Consider the following 13,950-nt stretch of genomic DNA (forward strand, 5'->3'; position numbering starts at 1 on the left):
TGTAGTGCCCTGGTTTATATGTTTACTGTTATGCTGTATGCATTTCATTTTGGCAGTTCTGTAAGAGCAGGCTGTTCTGTTTTCATGCTTGTTTGGGTCACTGTTGAAGATGAGAGACAGGAGAAATGTCTGCCATCCAACTAGGATGGTCGGATTAAGGGGAGGTTTCTCTGGTGCGGGACACCAAAGTTGGGCTTGGGGCTTTTGTTCGAGAGGAGATGAAGAGAGAAGACGTTGGGGAGAACCGATCGTAGCATACGATCCAGTGGGAGACCTGCTTGTTCGAGATCGATTGTGAGCGACTTTTGGAAAGTGATGTGTGCTTTCACGTTGACAGAGTGATAAAGAAGTTCAAGATGAGATCCGACTTGTGCATATTTGACTGTTTAATTAGGATGGGTATTATTTTGTAACAGTGTAGAAAATGACACAGCATCCACACAAACCGAGGTTTAGGGTGGGATCAAGCGCGCCTCAATCTCACGAGTTTGGCGGGGCCGGAGGTTGTCTTCCCTAGACTTAGGCAACCAAGGAAACCAGGGTGTTTCATTGTACATCTCAGATATTATGCAATATCAAATCAATCACATGAAATCAAGATCTAAATGTGAAGAGACAGTACACAGTTAATAGCAGGATCCATAACACTGGTGACGTGCAGAGGGATCTTGGCATCAAAGTCCATAGCTCCCTAAAACTGGCCGCACAAGTCGACAGGGTTGTAGGGAAAGCTGGTGGTATCCTTGTCTTTATCAGATGAGGTATTGTGTGCAGTTTTGGTCACCAAGTTGCAGGAAGGATATTAATAAGGTTGAAAGAGCACAGAGAAGGTTTACAAGGATGTTGCTGGGACTTGAGAAACTGAGTTACAGAGAAAGGTTGAATAGGTTAGGACTTAGAAGAATGAGGGGAGATTTAATAGAGGTATGTAAAATTATGATGGGTATAGATAGAGTGAATGCAAGCAGGCATTTTCCACTGAGGTTAGGGGAGAAAAAAACCAGAGGACATGGGTTAAGGGTGAAGGAGGAAAAGTTTAAAGGGAACATTAGGGGGGGCTTCTTCACACAGTGTAGTGGGAGTGTGGAATGAGCTGCCAGATGAAGTGGTAAATGCGGGCTCACTTCTAACATTTAAGAAAAACTTGGATGGGTACATGGATGAGAGGGGTTTGGAGGGATGCAGGTGCAGTATCCAGGTGTAGGTCGGTGGGACTAGGCAGAAAAATGGTTCGGCACAGCCAAGAAGGGCCAAAAGGCCTGTTTCTGTGCTGTAATGTTCTATGGTTCTATTGAACTGAGAGTCAGCAAGTTATGATGCAGTGTTATAAAACTTTGCTTAGGCTTCATCTGGGGCAGTGCATTCAATCCTGGCCACCTCTTTATAGGATAGATGTGAGGCTTTGGAGAGGGTGCAGAAGCTGTTTACCAGGATGCTGCCTGGATTAGAGGGCAGATGATACAAGGAGAGTTGGGACAAACTTGTGTTATTTTCTTTGGAGACCTGACAGAAGTTCATAAAATTATAATAGACTTTGATACAGTAGACAGCCAGTATCTTTTCCCACGGCTGATATGTCTATTATTAGAGGGCACACATTTAAGTTGAGAAAGGGTAGATTCAAAAGAAGAGCTAGGCATTTTTTTTTATTATTAAGAAGAATGGAGAGTGTCTGAAATGCACCGCCAGGAGTGGTGGTGGAGATAGACAAGAGGCATTAAGTGGCTCCTAGACAAGTGCATGAATGTACAGAGAATATAGGGATATGGGGCACATGCAGCATGAACAGACTAATAAAACTCAACTTAATGAACTCAACACAATATCATGGGTTAAAGGACCTGTTCCTGTGCTGTAACGTTCTACAGCAACATACAAAATACTGGAGGACTTGAGATGGGCAGGCAGCATCTATGGAGAGCATGATAGATATTTACTGCCCAGGAGATTTTTTTTCCTTTATTGTCAAGCTCAGCTTTCTAAACATAGTAACTGACACTTCTAGAGTATTGTTTTTGAGTAAGTTAAACTTCCAACCAATATTCTTTATTTAGCTTCTCGTCATAAGCGGGAGCCAGTCAGTATGTATAATTGGATAAGGCTCAAGGTCGCTTGAGTTTAGGAATTCGCGGTCAGTAAACCCAATACCATCAGAAGAGGAGTAACCATGACTGTTTTCAAGCAAAGACCCTTCATCAGGAGGATCTGGTGAAAGGTTTCAGCCGGAAACAATGACTGTTTATTCTCCTGCATATATGCTGCCAGGCCTGCTGAGTTCCTCCAGTATTTTGTGTGTTACTCTGGATTTCCAGCATCTGCAGAACCTGTTGCATTCTTGCTGTACTGTCCTATGCTCTGTCATCAGAATGGTGTACTGGTTGTGCGAATGCTGGGATTGATCCCTGGTGGGGGCTAGGTTCATGGATGTCATCACATTGTGGACAGAGGCTCAAAGCCCGAAACTGCAGCAAAGAACCGGCCTTTCTTCAGTCTGAAAAGAAAGTTGATCTGAATACTAAAGCAGAACCCAAGAATAAAGGGAAGCCAACAACCTTGGGTTTCAAAAGTTCTTGCCATTAAATGCTGTTACAACCCACCCAGGGTTCTTGGTCTCTCATGGTCAGCACTGGCTCAAGAGAAAAGGTCACTGACAGAGTGGTCACATGTGCACAGAACTGAGAGGAACACAGAGGATGAGAGGTGAACATTGTAAGGTTGACAGTGAAGGTAGATAACAAGCCACAGGACCCGCACACCCAGATATTAGTAAAGGTTTAGGCCAGATTAGCCAAACAAAGCCACTTGGGTCATTCAACAGATTGTTCAGACCATGGCAGTCACTCCAGCAACAAGTAGAGGAAAATTTAGAAAATGCAAAATCATCAGTACAAAAGTCATGAGCATTTTCGGCCCATTGCACCTGTGCTATTCCACTGGTGTCTTCCAGAAATCATGCACGGTATCATAGTGGTCAGCACAGGACATTACGGTACAACCAACGCAGGCTCAACTCCCTCTGCTGTCTGTTCTCCCTGTGACCGCATGCGTTTCTTCCCACAGTCCAAGACACGCCAGCTGGTAGGTTAATTGGTCATTGCAACTTGTCCCGTGATTAGGCTGGGGTTAAGTAGGTGGGTTGCCGGGAGGTGCAGAACAAAGGCTGGAAAGGCCCATTAAACACCACGTCTCACTAGGTAAGTAGCAAATACACTGAAGGTGAACTTTTGATCTCCTTGTCATAACCCTTGCACTTTACTTTTCAACCTTAACTGCATTTTATTTCTTTTTTACTACCTTGCTGTAATTACGTTTGGCACGATCTGTCTGGATGGGATGCAAGACTGAAGCCTTTCAGAGTATCTCCGTGCATGTGACAACAATAAGCCAATACCTACGGCTCCAGTCTCTCACCAAAGTATTCTGGCACCCAGCTGTAACCCAATGAGGAAATAATAGGTTCTGTGTCAAGGACTTCTGGTAACAAAACAATGCACGCTGCAGTTCTAATAAATCATACCAAACAAATGAGAAAGTGATAACTTTCTTCCCTACGGTAATTGGCACAATCACCACAATATTGTATTCAATAATTCATTTAAAGATTAGTTAAACAAGCCTGTAGGTTCTCTTATTTACCTCATATTTGGAAATATTAAAGATAAGAAATGTTCAGAACTGCTAACTCAATTTGCTAAAAATAATTTCTTTTTATTGCGATATAGCACGGGACAGGCCCTTCTCGTCCTTTGATGCACGCTGCCTGGCAATGCACGATTTAATCCTAGACTAAACACAGGACAGTTTACAATGACTAATTAATCTACCAACTGGTATGTCTTTGGACTGTGGGAGCACCCGGAGGAAACCCACATGGTCACACGGAGAACATACAGTCTCTTTACAGGCAGTGGCAGAAATTGAACCAGGACTCCTACATTGTAAAGCAGTGTGCTAGCTGCTACGCTACCATGCCACCCTATTTGACAGAGTTGATAAACCGAATAGACTTAGTACATTCCTCAAGAATGTCTGAAGTTCTCTTTGCTGTTGCTTTGAATTCTTTCAAACTCCCACTCAGCCAGATACCGCAACACAAAAGCCAGGACCAACAGGCCCCGGGACAGCTTCTTCCACCAGGCCATCAGACTGATTAATTAATGCTGATTTGAGTGTACTCTTATTACATTGACTGTTCTATTTATTATAAATTATTATAAATTACAATGACTGCACTTGGCACATTTAGATGGAGACGTAACAATGATTTTTACTCCTCATGTATGTGAGGGATGTTAGAAATAACGCAAATTCAATTCAATTATGAAGTTGCCCAGGAGAGACAGCAGACCAGAGGTGAGGTTTTTTTCATACACGCTCTGCCTGCCGCCACAGTGTGGGGGAAAGCAAGCAAACGGACAAGTCAGGGGAGAGAATGAGGCCGAAGTCCACATTAAGGCATCATCTTAGGCAATAAATAAATCAGAATTAGTGTTTGAACAATGGACCAAGATTTAATCAAAGCTGTTGACTGCCATGCTGGGCCTGAAGCTTTGTCATTTCCATTCTGACAAACAAGAAACTCAAGAATTAAAACAACTAATCATCTGCCATCAGGAGGTAGCAATCAGCCACCTCATGGATACAGGCAATCCGACCCCAAGCCTGTAAACACTGGTGGTGTGTGGCAAGGAACAGGGAGGGTAAAAAGAAATAATTCAGTTAATCCTATCAGCTTATCCTTGTAAGCTGAACAAGTGCTTCGTCTGCCCCTACACTTCCTCCCTCGCAACCTCACCCATGAGCCTGTTGGGGTCATTTACTGTGTTTGGGCTTCCGGTGTAGCTTCCTGTATATCGATGAGGCCCGACGTAGATTGGGAGACCGTTTCCGTGAGCACCTACGCTCTGTCCGCAGGAAGCAGGATCTCCCAGTGTCCGCCCATTTTAATTCCACTTCCCATTCCAATATATTAATCCATGGCCTCCTCCGCTGTTGCTGGAGGAACAACACCTTATATTGTGTCTGGGTAGCCTCCAACCTAATGCCATGAACATCGATTTCTCGAACTTCTGGTAGTGCCATCATTCCCATCCCTTTTTCCCTCTCTCACCTTATCTCCTTGCCTGCCCAACACCTTCCATGGCCTCCTAGCCTCACCTATTAGACTCTCCCTTCTACAGCCCTGTATCTCTTTCACCAATCAACTTCCCAGCTCTTTACTTCAACTCTCCCCCTCCCGGTTTCACCTACCGCCTTGTGTTTCTCTCTCCGCTCCCTGACCTTTTCAAATCTACTCCTCTTTTTTTTTCTCCAGTCCTGCCGAAGGGTCTCGGCCCAAAACGTCGGCTGTACTTTTCCCCATAGACGCTGCCTGGCCTGCTGAGTTCCTCCAGCATTTTGTGTGTGTTGCTTAGATTTCCAGCATCTGCAGACTTCCTCGTGTTTGAGCCTTCTCCTTATCGCCTGCCTACTCTTTCTCTGTAGCCGTGACACCATCCTGTATTCTGTTCTGGTTTTCCCTTGTACCACCTCCATGTGATAATATAATCTATATGGGTGACATGCAAAACAAAACTTTTCATTGTATCTCAGTACACGTGACAATAAAATAAAATCCAAGAATGAAGTTCTAAACACTTCCCTGCAACAAACCAAGGTACGACTAAATGCCTCTGGTATAGATGAACATCAAGGGTGAAATGATAAACACATGAGATTCTGCAGATGCCGGAAATCCAGAGCAATGCGCGCACGCACATACGTGCACACAAGATGCTGGAGGAACTCAGCAGGCCAGGCAGCATCTATGGAAATGAATAAACAGTCAACGATTCAGACCAAGATCCTTCTTCAGGACTGGAAAGGAAGGGGGAAAGATGCTAGAAGAACAAGGTGGTGGTGGTGGGATGTGGGGGTGAGGGAGACCAGCTGGAAGGTGGGTGGGAAAGGTAAAAGGGCTGGAGAAGAAGGAATCTGATAGGAGAAAGGGTCCCAGAGGAAGTGAAAGGCAGATGAGAAGAGGAAAAGGGCCAGAGTGGGGGAAGGGGAACGGGGAGGGGGAGGGATTTTTTTTACCGGGGGGGGGGGGGGGAAATCGACATTCGTGCCATCAGGTTGGAGGCTACCCTGACAAAATACAAAGTGTTGCACCCCCACCCCAAGGGTGGCCTCATCTTGTCATAAGGGATAGATGGTACTTGTTTAACAACACTGCGTGGATTACGTTCTCCCAGCCCTCCAGCAACCCGACAACCCTGAGAAACCCTAACCTAATCACGAGACACTTTACAATGGCCAATTAGCCTATAACGTATGTCTTTGGACTGTGGGAGGAAATCGGAGCACTCGGAAAACCCATGCATTCTACGGGGAGGACGCAAAGAGACTCCTTACAAAGCAACGCCGGAATCGAATTCCAAAACGCATCACGCTAACGTGGCACCTGATATGTGCGCTGGCCTCCTACTGTCTGTTGTCTCCACTAAGCATTAGCACCTCTCATACCCCCCAAGAACTGAGTGCGTAGTTTTAAACTCGGTGCCTGTGCACAAACGTGACAGATCTGCGTCACTTCCAACCCACTGCACAAAATGCACACAGACACGATCAAAACAAAATGGCGCATCTCACCACAACCAGCAGTTAAAATGGTGGCAACAAGCCTGCACAGGAGAAGCCACCCTTAGTGGTGGGGGGCGGGGGGTGAACAAAACGTTAGTTTGCCATTACCAAGGGAAACTAGACGGGCCACAAATCCAATCAAAGCTCGTCACAGCAATCTCACCGATCTAAAGTTATATCTTATAATTTGCTTTCCAACGGCAAAACAAAGGCACTTTATACAGCAATCATATAGAACAGCTGGGGTTTCCACAGTGAAGCTTGTACCGTTTTATCATCATTTAAATTTTAAAAAATAATATTTAACAGTCAATAAATAACTGACGGGAAATGAACACTGTCAATAGCAAATGCCATGTAAATAACGCATGTTTAACTAGCACAGATTTTGGACTCCTCTCATTCAAAATCCACAATGGCTCTACCTGGTAGAAATAAAGTAAGCAATTAAAGTAAAAGTAAGTAATAAAGTAAATTGTATGTTCTGGGTGCCTCCAATGTACGAGCTTAACTTCAGAAGGAAGACGCACAAACACTTTTAAAATATTCCTACTTATAAAGTGCTCTTCCTCAGACTCCTACACACTGCTACACCAGCCTTTAGTTTCTGAAGGTCTGTTGGAAACTCAGCTCAAGGGTAACTCAGCCAACAGCACAAAGACATCACTTACAGACAGGCAGGCATTTGTGGGAGTAATAAAAGGGGGCTTTAAAAAAAAAACAAACTGACAAATAATTTTAGTTGCTAAGAAGATTCGTAATAGAGCCTCACTTCCACACGGGAAGTTTTAACCAGTCGGATTGTAGAAATGTGATAAGGATGCAGCTTAAGTCAATCTTCATTTCTAATGACTGTTACATTCTTTAGAAGCCATGGAGAGAAACCAAATGAACGCATGCTTGTCTATGAGTTTGTATTTAAGGTAAATGCAGAACCGCATGCCATTTCCTTCAAAGTTTCAGGAAACATTCACAAGCCCTTGTTTTTGTTGCAGAAATATAAACTCATTGTGCTTCAAAATTGTTTCAGTTGTCTAATTTAAAAGATTAATTTGAAACAAATATGGACAAAAGTAGACCAATTTCAAGCATCACACTGACATTGAGCTGTGTTGAGAAATGGCAGCAAGAGTTTGCTGTAAAACTCTCAGACTGCTCTGGTGCTGAGGAATATCAAAGCTGAATTTGTTCACCTTTCCACTCTGATTTTTATTGATCTTAACCATGATTATTAATATTACAGAAAAGACATTTGCACCTTTCAGGTATTTGAAGAAGTCTTGTCAGATCATAACAGTATTATGGGTCTACCCAGACCTCCAAGGGCTACAGCAGTTCATGAAGGCAGCACACCACTACCTTCTCAAGGGCAACTGGAACAGGAGAGCGCAAGAAATGGGCCCATCAGCTCACAATGTAATCAAATGCTGGCTCCAGCCTTGAATAAATCCAAAATACCCCCTTTATCTAATGAAAACAGAACCCCAAATATTTTACCCTCTCCTGTTAAGGTGTTCAGCAAATTTTCAATGCCCAAAATAAGAGCAGGCCAAAAAGGACACTCTGGTCTGAACTCAAATGGCAAAGTTATCACTCCACTCCACTCCCATCAGAACTGACACACCTCAAAGATGTGTGCTTAGCCCACCACTCTATTCTACACCCACAACTGTGCACATGAACACTAAGTGCACTACTTATTTAACTTTCTAATAGATACATTTTTACTGTAATTTACTGTTTTTATCTATTGCAATGTACTATTGCCACATAATGACAAATTTCATGGCACATGAAGGTGATTTTAAACCTGAAAGCTTCCTTATAACACGTCATTGTACCTAAACACAAGAGATTCTGCAGATGCTGGAAATCCAGAACATCTCAGCTCTCCCCCATCCCAACTTCAATTAGTCCCCCTCCTCTTCACCAACAAGCGCACAAAACAGGAGAATAAAAACTCTTCTAAATTCTCCCCTATTCCACGACCATCCAGCAACTCTTTCTGGCGAGTTGCTCGATGCTAAAATGTTTAAAAACAAAGCAAAGCCAAATCTCACCCAATACAAAAGCAAGAACATAAGATGCAAAATAGGGTGTCACCTTACAGCCTAGCTGTTAAAGGCCTGCATATTAAGAACAAAACAAAGGATACCAGCCTGCAATAAACATGCTCCCCACTGTATACAACATAGAACAAACATCAAGTTTTTCAGCGACACACTTAACACAACAACCTTTTCCAACATTAATCTATTAGTGGTAGCACAGTGAGATACTTACAGACAATCCTCAGGTGTAAACTTTACACCCACCCTCTCCATACCACTTTGTACATCTCTACAGTACTTTCCATCAGGCTTTCAGGTGTCGCCACCCCACCAGCAATTCTGACTCTCACAATTTCCACTCCATCTTCAGACTCTCTCTGTACCTGGTCCGTGCCGGGAATGGCTGGGCCCTATTTCCCAGCAATGTCCGCCCTGCTCAATTTAAACCAGTTGACCCAATCAGCAACAGTTAAGATTACTGCTCACTCATCTCAGCTTCCTTATCACACCCCATTGTACTTAAACACAAGAGATGCACGCAAAATGCTGGAGGAACTCAGCAGGTCAGGCAGTGGCCATGGAGAGAAGGGTCTTGTGCATGGAAGGGGGGAGCTGGGTGGGGGGCATTGGAGTTTTAATGTTTAACTGTCATTCATTCTTTGGGGCACTCCTCTGTTTTCACTGATGTTTGCAAAGAAAAAGAATTTCGTGACGTATATTGTATACATTTCTCTGACATTAAATGTACCTACTGAAACCTATTGAAACAGTCAATGTTTTAGGCCAAAACCCTTCATTAGGACTGGAAATAAGGGAGAAGAAGTACCGTAGTTTTCTGTTCATTGTACTTACTGCCTTGCTCTCGACAAATAGCAGCCACATTACCCTCCCCTCAACAGCAAATTCGCAAGTAAATCCTTTGGGTGAAATCAGCAGTCCTCAGGTAACACTCACATGAAGCACAGAGTGTTGAGTCGGAACCCAAATCCGCCTTTCTCTTCCCTTGGCCTTCAATGGCCCTCTTTTACATCAACCAAATATATTTAATCAAAACTCTTGAGTCCTAACAACAAAGCTGTACTCTGCAGTTTTGTATCATCATAATTCAAAACCATTCTTGCAAACCCTACACCAGCTCTGGAGGGAACACGGATGGGTAAGGAGCACCTTTCCCCACAACGCCAGTCAGCATCACCAAAATCATGGCCAGGACCCGAGAGGGGAAAACTAACAACGGCCTGAGAGGAAACCAGTTTAAACAAAAAGTTAAACAGGCTTGCAGCCTGCTGCTTGAAATAAAGACCTTCCTTGTTCAACACTGCTGCAAGTCCCATACCAGTGTGAAATCTAACCTCCAAGTCGAGGCCCAAAGATTTGAATGGCCAAGTCCCTCTTGTCAAAACATTACTGCTGGACATCATAGTTCTCGCACCCCAATACGGGGCTCAATCAATTATCCATTTTAAAAATTATATGGGCCAGCAATCTTTTTATGTGTTTAGCTCCAAATCATTAAATCTGTTGTCAATCTATAAAACTCGACCGGAGCGTAGAAACCAATGCGCATGCAAACACAGGGTGTTAGAGATTACAGAAGTGCAGAGAAAATGCATTCTGGTCCTGTTGTCATTGGGTTGAAGATTATTCTGACCTCTCAATCCATTACCCTGGCTCTTTCAACATCGACTGATTTCCACAACAGGGAGGGATTTTCAACAAGAAAAATACGGAAGCAATCACACGACAACCTTGAAACAAGGGCCCAAGCTATAAAGCAGGAAGAGTGCAATGGTTCCCAAATGCAAGTTGCCTCTGAGCTCAATATTACTTTTTAGAAAATAGACAGTTCAAGCCATTGTTTTATTGGCATCTGGATGCAAAAGTGGACCAGTAAGAGCGGGAGGGCAAATGGAAAAACAAAAAGTTGAAGTGAGGGAAAACTGCCCGGTTCGACGAGCTCCATTTCAGCCTAACTTTTTCTGTGCCCAGCCCACAATGTAGACACGGACAGTCCCTCAGCAATGATGCAGATGAACTTCCACAGTTAAATTATCAAAGCCTTATTTACAGTTGCTTTATTTTAGTGACTGTTTCTTCTTTCCCACTGGCATCACTCACATTTGTACATTGTGATTGTTTCATTTCCCTCTCAGCTTTATTTAAAATAAAGGCCCTCACCACGGTGCCCCCGTATATAGGTCTGTGGCCATGACTCACTTGCCCACTGGAAGTTTAGCTGGATTAACCACTTTTGTGTATGAACTCACTAAAGAGTCCCCGTATAAATTGTAAATAAAGCATCGGAATTGTAAATTCACACAAAAATCAGCTTTATAAGCAGTGGTACAGGGACTCTGTACAAGTAAGCACAACTATTCATTGCATACCAATGCTGCTGGCAAACTTTGCTATAAAGTATTGGAACTTTTATAACAGTTAACATGAATTTTACATGCTGCAACAATTATGGTCAAATGACATGAAATAATATTTATTGTATTAATCCATTCCTGACCCTAATTGTATTGCAGACGACAGCAAGCAAGCCTTTAAACTTCTGAATAATATTTACATATCTAAATTCAAGTGGATTACAATGTTCAGTTTTTCAGCAAAATGTCCACTGATTGCAAAGATACTGTTGAATTAACGTGTGATTGGCTTGTACTGTTTAGTATTGAAATTGGGGAATTAGAGAGGGGGCAGATGATATCTACTATGAATACAATTTACTTACATGCACAAAGCCCTAGCGGGAGAAATCTTCCACTGTGCCTCACTGGACTAAAGAGAGACACAAAACCAACATTTCTGTCTGAGAAAGAATCTGTTAACAAGGAAGCAAGGGCCGGGACAACAAAAGGATTTCACAATCTGGTGTGACTATCTAGGCACCGCACTTCCTGAAATTCCCCTCAGTGACTGGGGAGATTCGATAGGTGCTTTGCTTTGCCTTTCAGTGCACAGGGACGAGCAGTTGTAGCCCACACACTAGCTGACTTGCAGCCATTTCAGTGGATGCACAAGATGTTTTGATGGAGAATATCAGTGCGCCTGACAAGTATTTTCTCTTCTAATGTCAGCGTTAGCAGAACCGGCTGTAAAACTGAAGCAATTTCAATCCGTCATTCAGACGACAAGAAATTTGCGTCCGGCAGCTGTGTGTGGGTTTTAGAGATGAGATGCGCCCCACACAGCAGCTGATCAGAGCTCAGTGCCTACCCTGCTCGGGTACAGGAGAAAAGTTAAGGAGAGCAAATATAATGCCCAGGTACATAGATTGAAAACCAGCGTAATCTGCAGGATTAAACAGGGATTTTGGAGTACAGAGAAAGATGCTCTTCTTCCCAATCACTTCCCCCAAAAAAACAGGCGACATCTCTCAGTAAAACAATACTATCAGATTGAATGGAGGGCTCCTCTTTGAAGTTCAAACTGGCTTTATGAGGGGCCACTGATTATATTTTAATTTGCCTTTTAATGAAAAAAAGAGTTAAATTGCTTACAGACCAACCTGGTAAGCATTTTGCAAAACTGTTGGGTTCAAAAGCCAAGTTATTTTTTTAATGGCTAACTTCAAATTCAAGGATCAGGCAACATTAACAGCCAGGTTATAAACAAAATGCATCTCGCGCTTTAGTTTCCTGTCTCCTACTTTGATCGGGGTTTATCTGATTATTAAAACACAGGATTAATTAGCTAACTTCACTTAATTCAGCGCTTGTGTAGAGTACACAGTGGACTCGACTGCGAGCAATAATTACCCAGGAACAGTGGTTGGAATTTACTATGAAACAGACTTACTCTTTGGTCTATCAATAGATGAACACACAAACAATCGCTCCATTTATATCGGATAGGGAGAGAAAAGTTTTAATATACAAGGAAAAACTGGTTTCTGTAGTTAATGTTGGCGCCAAATCTCCCGTCAACATTCTTGGATATTTTCTGAGCTGCCTAGTTTATAATTAACATGTTTAAAAAATATTTACATTTCACAAATGCGACTGTGACCAGCGGTGAACAGTCCCTTATAACTTCCAAGCCGACTTACGAATTGTCTGTCTTTATTTAAATATACTGTTAACTCAGAAGTTTGCAGAGGAAAAGTTTAGACTAAAATCATCCAAACTGCAGTCCAATTTGCGTTCAAGTCAGGTTCTATTAAACATGACATATTCGCCAATAACGCGGGTAGCGAGGAGAATTAAAAGCGCTGATGTTGACAAGGGGGTTATTGTTGCTTTGAACTTTAAAACAGGACATTATGAAAATAGTGAAAGTGGACATGAAATGTTGCAGGATTCCTCACATTCAGCGGCAGGACGGGAGATATTGACAAGGCGATTTCAGAGTAAGGATCCTGGTACAATCACCCTGGGCAGACCCGACCCGACCCATCGCCCGGCTCCCTACCCCACTTACAGCGGACTCCTTGGCTTCCTTTTGTTCCCGTGCCTCGGCTCTCCGCTGGGCTCTGGATGAGTACTGTTGACTGGACCGGAGCTTGTGTGTACCCGCTCTCGTCCTCGGGGAAGCAAGAGCGAAGGAGGGAGAGGGGAAATGGGGACAGGCAGGGGTTACAATCAGAGCTGCCCCGTGCGGAGCGGCTGGTGTCGGCGGCGCGTCTGCTGAGATCCCGGCTTCTTTTCCATTGTAAGCCACTCGCCGGCACTTAAAGGGGCAGGTCTCGCAACCTTTGGCCGACAGCAATCTCATTAAAGGCGCGGGTCGTGCCGCTCTCACGGTGGCCTGAGGAAAGTTAAGCGTTGCTCTCTAACCGCCAGGCAGGTTAGTCTTTTAGTTTATTCCTTCCTGCTATGATATACAATGATTGAAAAGAAATGGTAATTGCAATGTGACTATTAATTATAATACTAGTGGAACTCTTGCTTCTCTGCGAAAGAGCTTAACATCCAAACTAGACATTTGAACACAAAAATCAGGACCTATATTGCAGTGCGTTGCTAAGAGACCGCTGCCCTGGTAGGTATGAGATCAGGGAAGTGGATGTGAAAGTCAATATATAAATGCAGGTAGACACATACAAAGTGCTGGAGGAAATCAGCTGGTCAGGAATGGAGAGGAATAAAGAGCCGATGTTTCGGGCCAAGTCCGTTCATCAGAACTGGAAAGGAAGAGGGAAAGAAGCCAGAGAAAGAATGTGGGGGGGGGGGAGAGGGGAAGGAGTATGAGCTAGAAGGCGATAGGGGAAACCTGGTGAGGGGGATGGTAGACGAGTGGGGAAGGTGGATGAAGTGAGAAGCTCTGAGGTGAT

The 13,950-nt window shown here is 43.6% G+C and overlaps 1 protein-coding gene across 1 annotated transcript in view; it reads right to left on the minus strand.

The window, feature by feature from the left end:
• LOC140717270 (transcription factor SOX-13-like) overlaps positions 1 to 13,318 on the minus strand; it is a 207,532-nt gene extending 194,214 nt beyond the window's left edge. The window contains exon 1 of the mRNA XM_073030688.1: positions 13,098 to 13,318. The gene's annotated coding sequence lies outside the window, so the exon portion shown is untranslated. The remainder of the gene's footprint in view (positions 1 to 13,097) is intronic.
• Positions 13,319 to 13,950: the final 632 nt, after the last annotated feature.

This window comes from Hemitrygon akajei, chromosome 27 (genome assembly GCF_048418815.1).
Source record: "Hemitrygon akajei chromosome 27, sHemAka1.3, whole genome shotgun sequence".
Lineage (NCBI taxonomy): Eukaryota > Metazoa > Chordata > Chondrichthyes > Myliobatiformes > Dasyatidae > Hemitrygon > Hemitrygon akajei.